Consider the following 9,346-nt stretch of genomic DNA (forward strand, 5'->3'; position numbering starts at 1 on the left):
TCAAAAAGTATTGTGTGCCTACTTCCTGCTGGTGTGGGCAACTGTCACAGAAAGATTATAATAAGATTCTACAGTGTTAGACAAGTTCAATATCAAAATAGATATTGTGACAATCTAATTCTAATGGTGGGAGAGAATCACAAAGCAGTAATCATCAAAAAAATTAGCACCTAACAATTATTACCTGAATTTTCTACTTGTGGCACACAAACACACTGCTGTAAGAGGGTGATTTTTAAAGCAAACCACACACACACACAAAGGACTGAGAACATTTAACCCCAAGAAATTAAGAGCTAACCTTATACATGAGGGAGAAGGGAAATAACACACCATGAGGAAAGCAATTTAAAAGATACAACTGGGGCTTCTCTGGTGGCGCAGTGGTTGAGAATTTGCCTGCCGATGCAGGGGACACGGGTTCGTGCCCCGGTCTGGGAGGATCCCACATGCCGCAGAATGGCTGGGCCCTTGAGCCATGGCCGCTGAGCCTGCGCATTCCGGAGCCTGTGCACCGCAACGGGAGAAGCCACAACAGTGAGAGGCCCGCGTACCGAGAAAGAAAAAAAAAAAAAAAAGGGCTTCCCTGGTGGCGCAATGGTTGAGAGTCCGCCTGCCGATGCAGGGGACACCGGTTCGTGCCCCGGTCCGGGAAGATCCCACATGCCACGGAGCGGCTGGGCCCGTGAGCCATGGCCGCTGAGCCTGCGCGTTCGGAGCCTGTGCTCCGCAACGGGAGAGGCCACAACAGTGAGAGACCCACGTAACGCAAAAAACAAAACCAAAAAACAACAACAAAAAAAGATACAACTTACTGGTATAAATGTTCTACTCACCCTCCTCAGCCCCATTATATCACAATCTTCTTTGAAAACAGAGATTATGTTAATCATCTTCGGTTCGCTCACAGTTCCTAACACATAATATTTAACAAATATTGGTTGATGAATCGAATCATTTCTAAATATCACCAAGACCACTAATGAAATACATACCTTGTTTGCTTAATAGTACTAGTGACTTGTATATAAAAATATATTCTATTACAGAGACTTCTCTGGTGGTCCAATGGTTAAGACTCCGTGCTTCCACTGCAGGGGGCATGGGTTCCATCCCTGGTCAGGGAACTAAAGATCCTGCATGCTACATGGCAGCCAATAAATAAATTAATTAATTAAAATAGGGAAGTTTAAAAAATATATATATTCCATTACATAGAATCAGCATGATTTCTGATAGAGTAACTCCCCTTTTATCTTTCCAGATAAAAACATAAGACAAGGGCTTCCCTGGTGGCACAGTGGGTGAGAATTCGCCTGTCAATGCAGGGGACATGGGTTCGAGCCCTGGTCCGGGAAGATCCCGCATGCCACGAAGTAACTAAGCCCATGCGTCACAACTACTGAGCCTGTACTCTAGAGCCCGCGAGCCACAACTACTGAGCCCACGTGCTGCAACTACTGAAGCCCGCGTGCCTAGAGCCCGTGCTCCACAGCAAGAGAAGCCACCACAATGAGAACCTGCACACTGCAACAAAGAGTAGCCCCCGCTTGCCACAATTAGAGAAAGCCCGTACACAGCAACGAAGACTCAACACAGCCAAAAACAAATAAATAAATTTATTTTTTAAAAAAAACATAAGACAAAACAGACACAACTGCTAACAGCCTAGTAAAGCTGCCTCCTTACATTGAGAACACTATATAAAGTGATTGTATATTCATAAAGATGCAAAACCAGAAACTATCTTAAGCCACATAACACAAATAATGTAAAAAGCAGTATCGTATCAAAAATCAAAATGAAGCCCCCTCTCCCCAGATATTCAGTTTTAGGAAGAGATTCTATGCATCTTTAACAGTGATGCTCTCAAACTGTTTGAAATAGAAAAATTAACCTCTTTTCTAATTTGTATACATAAATACTAAGATACTTTAATGACAACAGTATTCTTATCTTAAATAAGCACCATCTCAAAACAAATTCTGCTTTCGAAGGTCTTCTTTCAATTATTTGTCAGGATTCAGGGTAAGTTTTTCCACTGAGAAGTTGTAGCATGGATAATGTGGACAGTACAGGAATCAAAAATTGAAACTGAAATAAAAACATCTACAGGGCTTCTCTGGTGGCGCAGTGGTTAAGAATCCGCCTGCCAATGCAGGGGACACGGGTTCAAGCCCTGGTCCGGGAAGATCCCACATGCCACAGAGTAACTAAGCCCGTGCAGAGCAAGTAAGCCCGTGGGCCACAATTACCGAGCCCGCGGGCCTAGAGCCTGTGTCCCCAGCAAGAGAAGCCACAGCAATGAGAAGCCCACGCACCCCAATGAAGAGTAGCTCCCACTCGCCACAACTAGAGAAAGCCTGCGCGCATCAACGAAGACCCAACGCAGCCATAAATAAATAAATAAATAAATAAATTTTTTAAAAAAATAAAGAAATTGGAGTGCAAAAGGTTTGGAGTACAGAAAGGGAACACTAAAACTTAATGCAGATGAATAGATGTGGCCTACCTGGAACTGAAATATAAATTGCAAGACTGCAACCACGGGAAGAGAGCAGCTTTGCTTGCTTGCCAGCCAACCTTTTCTCCACTGATATAAGCGCTATAAATAGGCCACGAGTGATAATGGCTGCTCAAATCACTTCATATTGCGGATACTACTACTGACGAGTATCTGGCCTAGCACCAGGGCTGTGAATAAACTAGCATCAAGTAAGAAGCCAAGGAAGTTACTAAATGCAAAGAATGCACCGTTGCTAATGAGAGACTCAAAAGCACCATCAGCGTAAATCAAGAATAATTTAAAATACAGGTTTCTAGATTTCCCTCTGGCCATTTTCTATCTCCCTCAGAACACAGTACAAATAAAGAGGGGTCACCACATGCTGGGATCTGAGGTCCCCAAAATAAATACTGCCAAAATCCTATCTCCTATACATGCCCTCAGGCTCAGAGCAAATTGTTTAGTGGATCACAGTGGACATAAATAATGGGAAACCCTTGATGATATAATGCTGATTTAAGACTAAACTATGCTTCTATGCTAGGTCAAAACTAAGGCAGACAAGATACTGCTTAAAATTCTAACCACACGAGGTTTTTGTTCTTAGTACAGAAAGGAAAACAGTCCTGTTTTCCTAGAGTTTTAGTCCATACCCAACTTCCCTATCCCCAACAATACCTTTCTCTAATTATAAGGCACCTAACAAAATGCTGACTCTGAACATCACAGAAGTTAACTTTTTTAAGCCAGACAACTCAGTAAAAAATAACTTCTACTGATCCCTTTCGTCAGTATCTGGTTTCCCTAATGTTAACCATGTCGATGAAAACTTGAATTTCTAGATTACCTAAACACAATCCTAGTTTATCCACATTCTTGGGAATGGCTGCTATAATAAGTTCTAACATTTAATTTTGTTGCTCTTTGGACAACAATCAGAACTAATTTACTAATACATGGACTTGTATTCCAGGCATAGGAAAAAGTTATTTTGTACATGAACTGGCAGTACAAAAATGAACATTCAAGTCTCCAATCATTTTCTTTTAATCTCAGAGACCCATTTAAGAAAAAAATGCTATTTTCCAATACCTAATTTTAAATTATTTTATAAAGAAATAAACTAACTCCACACTCTAGTTATTTTGTACAGTACTTTTTGTCCTACAGCCTACTTTTCTTCTCCACATTTCAGAGCCGGAAAGAAACTTAGAAATCATCTGGTTCCCTAGATTTGAGTTCCTTGAGCAGAAATTTCTTTTATCTTTGTACCCATCTCCACCTGGGCACCTGAGTGCTCAGTAAATGGGTTTTTAATTTAACCAGGTATAACTGCCCCCACATACAAATTAAGTTCTTCGAATAAATTTCTTTTTTCTTTTTTTTTTTTTTTGCGGTACGCAGGCCTCTCACTGTTATGGCCTCTCCCGCTGCGGAGCACAGGCTCCGGACGCGCAGGCCCAGTGGCCATGGCTCACGGGCCCAGCCACTCCGCGGCACGTGGGATCTTCCTGGACCAGCCTGCATCGGTAGGCAGACTCCCAACCACTGAGCCACCAGGGAAGCCCCAATTTCTACTTTTGATTAATCTTAACTAGAAAATACTCATTCAGGTAGTTTTTAAATTAAAGTCAAATTAGTAACTTAGGACTTACACCATCTATTGGCTATTTTAAGTGACAGAATCTGAGCAAAGAGGTATGAGGTATCTATCTGGAATAAAGACATAAAAGAGAATAGAAACAAAACTTAAAACAAACACTGTAACATAGAAAACAGACTTGTGGTTGCCAGGGCAAGGTGGGAGGAGGGGATGGAGTGAGATTGGGGTTATTAGATGCCCGCTAGTATTATGTGGAATGGATGGACAATGGGGTCCTGCTGTATAGCACAGGGAACTACATTCAATAACCTGTGATAAGCCACAGTGGAAAAGAACGTAAAAAAGAATGTATATATATGTACAGCTGAATCACTTTGCTATACAGCAGACATTAACACAACATTGTAAATCAACTATACTTCAATAAAAAACACTCACTGTAAATTAACGCCACAAATTTTAAATAAGACAACCACCAAACCTGAGTCATACTGGTCACTTCACAGTATTTTTAAATCACAGTTACTATTATTGGTTTCTACTAATATGTTATGATAAATATGTACAATATATATAATACACATTTTCTCTCCTAGCAGTTTAGGAATATAAGAGAGTAAAACAAGCAAGATAATTTTAGTTTCACCCTGCTCCTTCCTTTCATCACAGGGCCGGTAGGCTATGTGTGAAAACTGACTGAACATCAGTCCCACTTCTGCTAAGAGAAGGTGTCCACACAGAAGCAGAAAACATATACTTCCCTAAGTTCAATCATTAGTTCTGAAAGAGTAAGGTAAGTTAGTTTCAATTAAAGATAAAGGCTCGGACTTCCCTAATGGTTCAATGGGTAAGACTCCGAGCTTTCAATGCAGGGGACCCAGGTTCGATCCCTGGTCAAGGAACTAGATCCCACATGCATGCCGCAACTAAGAGTTCACATGCTGCAACTAAGAAGTCTGCGTGCCGCAACTAAGACCCAGAGCAGCCTAAATAAATAAATATTTAAAGAAAAATAAATAAAGATAAAGGCTAAAATAGGATTGAGAAAAGTTTCATGACACCAATCAAATTTAAACTTAAGACTGGAATTTGACAACTTAAGAAAAATAACTGTCAAATTACTTCAGTCTGGCTGTCAAGAATCAACCCATAATAAAGAAATAATACCAACAAAACTTCTACTCAGTGAACTTAAGGATACAGAAAAATCTTTCAATGAATGTCTACCTCATCCTTCATATTCCCCTTAAAGAAAAAAATTAATAACCCACTAGCAGACTAAGGTACTTTTATAATCCTCGCCCTACCTTCCTCTACCCCACAGAGTTTACATCTATCCCTCTGTAAACTCAAGGCACTGGCCACACCATCCAAGATCACTGATACTCACAACTTTGCTTGGGCTGTTCCCTAGCCTGGAATGCCCACGTATAAATCCATCTCAAACTCTAGGTTTAAATGTGTAAGTTCCTTCAACCAAGATATGCTTCAGGAGGTGAATAAATAAATAAACAGTGGTAGATCCGGACAATGGAATATTATTCGACACTATAAAGAAATGATCTACCAGGCCATGAAAAAACACAGAAGCAGCTCAGATATGCATTACTAAGTGAAAGAAGCCAATCTGAAAAGGCTACATACTGTATGATTCCAACTATATGACGTCACAGAAAAGGCAAAACAGTGGCAACAATGAAAAGATCAGTGGTTGCCAGGGGCTGTTGGGGGTAGGGTGGGGTGGAGGAGCGAAGGACAGGCAGAGCATTTTTAGGGCAGTGAAAATACTCTGTATGATGCCATAATGATGGATACATGTCATTACACATTTATCCAAACCTACAGAATGTCCAACACAAAGCATAAACAGTAATGTAAACTTAAAATTACAAAAAAAGTGTCAGTTTCTTTAGCATCAAGACCTGACAGTCATATTCACCACTAGAGCACCAGCAACTAGAGCACTACTGGCACACAGTAAGCAATCAATAAATTAGTGTTGTGAGAATAAAGAAGTTCCACCTGAATGTTTTGTTCTGTTTCCTCAATAGCTCTTCCCCTCTTCTATAGTCTCATAGCTTTTTACCCAGTTATCAATACATCTATTTCATTTTTACTTCTCAATTACACAAGAAACTTTATTTGGCCCTAAACTCTTTTCTAAAATAATACAGAATACCGAAATCAGTTGTGGTTCAAAAGAAAACACATTAATAGTACAACATTTTCCACCTTTTACAGATTTTCTTAAGTATTGTCAATTCAGTAGACAAGAATATACACTGTTTTCATGTTGCTAGTTACCTGGAGGAAAATTAAGATGATTTACCGAAGTTATAAACATACGGTCTCGGTCTCTACTGTATGTGTGTGACACACACACACACACACACCCCAGTTCCAAGCTTTAAAAAGAAAAAACAAAAACATTCTAATCGCCCATACATCAGCTTTATTCATGCACACATTAAAATAAAACCATAAGACTGAAGATCCTGGCAAAACAATCCCTTGAATGAGTAACTACACCACCTCCCAGAAATTACTAGTCATACACTAAGGACACTTAAGGTACCAATGTCATATATGAAACAGAAATCTTTGAAGGACAAACATTGAGCACTCAGTTCTCTCAGAACTGCATTAAATTAGAATCTAAAGCTAAACCTATCTTTCATCATGAAGACTATAAAACAAAAAGCATTTATGACACTTTCATAAATGCAATTAAGAGTAATATAAACTGAATTAGTGAGTAATGTAACAACTACACTGTGAACTTAATATGAAGCTAACAGTAGGGAAAGTTTCCAGTTTAGTCCATCTCATTTTTCACAAAATGATTCAGAAAAAAAAATTTTCCATTAGAAAATCATATTTAGCTGATACCTCAAGTATAATTACCTTGAAGTTTCTCCCTTCCTTTCATATTTTATCACCTATTTGGAAACTTTGTTAACATTATGAAAAAGATATAGTTTGAAGTTTTAAGATTACTGAAAAGCACTCTGAAAGAATCTGATTTAGAAATATCTAAAAATATTTTTATTTCTCATTTTATGGAACTGCATGAAATTTCATTAAGGTTCTTCATAAAGCAGCATACAGGTCATCACAGTAAATATCATCTTAGTTTCCTGATTTCAAACTTAATTCATAATTTTATTTATTCAGCACCTACTATGCATAAAGCACTCAATTAGGCATTTTATTAGCCAGATTATTTGGCCAAAATATTACACTTCCTACTAAAAAAGATCAGCATTGTGACTCCTCAGGACATCAGGTAATAATTGTAGGCCTCTAAAAATGCTTGTTAAATCAAAAGGCAATGCTCTTACTGAAGGAATCTTGATTGCTAGGATCAGCAACACCGCATTATAAAGTTAATAGCCTCCATCCTTAAACTATCCCAGGAGAAGAAAAGGAGTAATTCAAACTGTTAACTTGTGCCCAACGACACTACACAATAACAGCCTAAGCAAAACTGCCAGATGTATTTGTAATTAAAAGGTCCAACCTTGACAAAGCATCATCATCAGTGGGTTTTTCATCCTACTGGGTGGAAGGATTCAGAAAGCAGAAGCTCAGGCGAGAAACGAAAAGCACATCCAGCACAAACTGTTCAAGCGGTTCAATCTGGAACAAGTACAGACGTTCATTCCTTCAACCTGTGAGCATCTATTCTGTGACAGCGGAGAGGACGATTTAAAAGGGAGAATGAATGACGTGAAGTTCTGTTGGGGGTTGCTGCCCCAACAATACACTGAGATCGGTGCTACAATTAATAAAGTACAAAGTACGAAGTACTACTGCGGAAAAGAGGAGAATTCTCTCTGAAAAGAGTCAGAGAAGACGATGATCTTTAAGCTGAGGCTCGTCAGTTTACATCCTCCCCAGGTTTCTAAATAAAGTTGACAAACTGGCCAGAAGAGATCAATTTTGGAGACTGACACATCCCTCCCATTGACCGGAGACCGAAGGTAGTGGAAGCACTGCCGAAACGCAGGCGGCGCCACGCCGGAGAAAGCCTTCCTCCCTTCTCCTAGGCCTCGGCAGCCGCGGTGCTGGGGCGGCCGCCCGGGCTCTCGAGAGTCGGGGCAGGTGCCGGCGCCAGATCCCGGCTCGCGGGGCCAGCACAGCTGGCAAAGCCGCCGCCGCCGCCGCCGCCGCTCCCCCAGCGACCTGGGGCCCCAGAAAGTTGCGTGAAGACAACTCCAGTGCGGCGAAGCCGCTCCCCCGCGCGGCCCACGGGCTGCGGCACCTCCAGCCTCCTCTCCGCCGCCTGGTAAAGGAACCCGCCGGGCCACGGAAGAGGAGGGGGGCTCGGCCCGCCAACTCGGCCGGGCCCGGAGGGCGCGAGGGTTACCAGCGAGCGAGCAAGTCAAGGGTCGGGCTGTTCTGCCCCTCTCGCTGGCCCCCACCCGGGCCGCGCCACCCGCCACGCCCGGGCTCCAACACCCGGCGTCCGACAGCCCTGCCCGTCACGACCCGGACGCCCAGACGCCGCAGAGCCTCGCCCGCGGCCCGCGGCCCGCACCCCTCCGACTCAACCCGACCCTTCCCGGGAAGCAACCCGAGTCCCGCGGCTCGACCGGTAGCCGGCCGCGGCCCTGCGCCCCTTCCTACCTCACCTGCGCTCCGCGGCGGCCCCGCACCTCCTCGCTCGCTCCGCGCGCCCCGTCGGGGCACACACCGACCCCCACCGGGCCAGGTCTCTCCGGGCCGCGGCGACTCTGAACGTCACGGCCACCGCCGCCTTCTCTTCCTCTGCACAAGCCCCGGCGGCGAGCAGGGGGTCGCGGTCAGAGCCCCACCGGGGCCAAAGCGAATCTCGCCGCCTCCGCAGCCTCCACCGCCAAGTCCCTTCACTCGTCCGAGCCGCCCGGAGAAAATGTCACCAGAGGCCGTTCCGCTCGGCGCCTCACTTCCGCCCGGAACCACAGAGCCTGAGCCGGTCGGCTAGAGGGGCCGCTGCGGCTGGGACCTCTAGGCACTCGAACGGGAGGCCCAGAGAAAGCCAGACAGCGCCATCTGGCTGGGCTGACCCGCGCTCCTACAGCTGCAGAGCGCCCGGCGTGGGAGCACAGGCTTCCTGGGCTTCTTTCCCGCTCTCCCTTCATCTGCTCAGGCAGCTCCCTTCCAGAAATTTCCCAAAGGGTCGGAAAGCCAGTCAATACAAGCCACGGACAATGTCCTAAGAAAAGGACGTCGCTCCATTTTCCGTTCGCTGCTCA

At 43.7% G+C, this 9,346-nt stretch overlaps 1 protein-coding gene across 2 annotated transcripts in view; it reads right to left on the bottom strand.

The window, feature by feature from the left end:
- The window catches only part of ARK2N (arkadia (RNF111) N-terminal like PKA signaling regulator 2N), a 72,677-nt gene extending 63,672 nt beyond the window's left edge, over positions 1-9,005 (bottom strand). For both annotated transcript variants that reach the window (XM_082852703.1, XM_082852702.1), the window contains exon 1: positions 8,744-9,005. The gene's annotated coding sequence lies outside the window, so the exon portion shown is untranslated. The remainder of the gene's footprint in view (positions 1-8,743) is intronic.
- Positions 9,006-9,346: the final 341 nt, after the last annotated feature.

The sequence above is a fragment of the Leucopleurus acutus genome (genome assembly GCF_964270905.1).
Source record: "Leucopleurus acutus genome assembly, chromosome: 13".
Classification (NCBI taxonomy): Eukaryota; Metazoa; Chordata; class Mammalia; order Artiodactyla; family Delphinidae; genus Leucopleurus; species Leucopleurus acutus.